This window comes from Poecilia formosa, unplaced genomic scaffold (assembly GCF_000485575.1).
Source record: "Poecilia formosa unplaced genomic scaffold, Poecilia_formosa-5.1.2 Scaffold181, whole genome shotgun sequence".
NCBI lineage: Eukaryota > Metazoa > Chordata > Actinopteri > Cyprinodontiformes > Poeciliidae > Poecilia > Poecilia formosa.
Window position 1 is genome coordinate 147552 of NW_006800120.1, and position 2411 is coordinate 149962.

A 2411-nucleotide genomic window follows, 5' to 3' on the forward strand; every position below is an offset into this window, starting at 1 on the left:
CATCCTACCAAAATTACTCTAACAGTACATGAGGCTGCAAAAAAAAACATTTCTATCACAATGTTTTAAACGGCGTTTCCCCTTATATCAGAGCAGCTGTAAAAACGTACAGAAGACGAGATGCTAACCAGTTTTTTCCATATATTATAGGCAACATGACGGTGCGGCACTGTCTCCATGGTTACTAATGGTTAGACGCGTACCTTCTTCATAATGCAAAATTTGATATATTTCTAGTCATACTTACTTATAAGTAAATGAACGTTAATCTTCTTGCCTTGTAAAAAGTGTTCGCTGCAAATCCAACTGCCAGTCACTATTATTGAGGGCTGGTATCCATCGTCGCCTTATCTTTCCTCATTAAAAGCTGTACAATAATAAAATGACAAGTTTGGTTTGCATCCTTGTCTGTTTGTGCAGCCGACCGCGCAGCACCCCATGACCATTTTTAAAGTGAAATCAACTAAACAGAAACAGTATTAGGTTACAGATGTCTGTAGTTAGCCTAGCTTTAAAGGAGCGCATTGATTCTTTTCACGTCCGTCATGGGGCGGAGTTCTGGAGAGTGTGACGTCACGTGCAAAGGGTCAATACGCAATCATCTCACTTCACTTCTCTGTCTGGGCTTTCTCCCATTGACTTGGATTCTCTCTGGTTGGTTTTCCACTAGGCCAGTCAGCGAGCAGAAGGAGAAGTTGTGAACAATGACCTTTATTTTCTGCGCTGTTTTACAATTGCAGTCTGTCTGTAGTTCTAGAAACGGCAGTAGATGAAGTGAACGAAGCCATTCAGTCCATGTTGACCGCACTTCCAAATGTTGAATTAACAAACAGCCGCCTTGTTAGCCTCTGCGCTTCTCTCTTCTCAGTGGAGGATGGTTGTTTACAGTGCTGGCAACTTCCGGTAAGCTTCTTAGCGCCAAACTGGCGCATTACATATGTCACAGCCAAAAGTTAGCAATTGGGTAAAATTTAAAACCAAGAGTTCATGCCTCCAGGAAGCAATAGTTTCTCAATAGCCAAGCATCCAAACCCTCTGGATGAATGTAGTATAGAAACAGGAGGAATTGTTTTTTTTTTTTTTTTTTTGTTTTTTTTAACCAGAATAGCATACCTCTAAATTAGTCTGTCTCAAACTGTGGTCCGCAAGGTACTGTGTGTAAACGACCATTTATTTGCTGTGACGTGAGCTCAAAGTGCAACGCTACAGCTAGCTTACCAAAGGATTGTCTTAAAAATAATGATGGAAAACAGGTTACAGCTGCATCTGTAAAAGCTGCAGATACCGATGTAAAGAAAACAACTCAACTTTCCAATGCTATGACTTAGCATTGGAAAGTGCTAAGTCATAGCACTTTCCAATGCTATGGAAAGTGCTATGAAAGTGCTATATCCTCTGATCATATAAGTGAATACTTATAAGTATTCATATAAGTGAATACTTATATGATCAGAGGAAGTTAAGTCATAGCATTGGAAAGCTTAGACACTTTCAGAATCTGTAAATAACTCAAAATGCCCAAGTAGATGTGTTTGTGTCTTTGTCGTGGCTAGTCACATTTACCAAACAGCACCACAACAACAAAGAAAACAACAATATGCGAGTTAAGAGAGTAGTATTTTCATTTCAGGTTGCATCATATATTAAAATGTGTTAACGCAGGGCCAATTTCAGGTTAGGTGATCCATGAGTGTTTGTTAAATGGGTTGTGGTCCTTAGCTTGAAAGTTTCAGAAACACTGCTCTAGATGGCTTAAACCCCCCTCGCCCCCCCCCTCAAAAAAAAAAAACCAAAGCAACATTTTGAAGCGGCCTAATCAAAGCCTAAGATTGCTCAATTAAAGATTAAAAATGTCTATAGGGCCAGGTTGGTTTGGATGGTTGGTTTCTCTCATAATAAATAAAATCATCAGCATTGAAAAACTAAAATTTTTGCAATTACGATATGTAGAAATTGGTTGATCTGAAGAAAGAGAAAAACAATAAATGTGAAAGAAAAAGAGAAAATCTGTAAGGGGGTAAATACTTCTTTACAGCACCGTAAACACAATTGTCAAATTCTTCCAAAATCCCAACTGTGTGTGTGTGTACTTAGCATTTATCCTGTCCTTTACTTGTAAATCTCCTCCTCTGAATTCACCCTGGACAGAAAGCTGTGATTGGCGGCATAATCAGCAGAGGTGCCAGAATCACAGATGCAGTCTCTCGACTAATTGCGTGAAGGCCCCGTGGCGAAGGCGGCGCAGGTGCTCCTTCCTTTGTCGACTCACTTTGCCGTGCGCCGCTTCCTTTGTGTCTCCTGGAACTCTTTGAGCAAATATTTTCTGTGCTCTTCCTCGCGAGAACGTAATTGCAAATTAAAGCAGAAAGAGGATAAATGGGAAAACAAAGGAAAATGCGAAGACGAGGTCG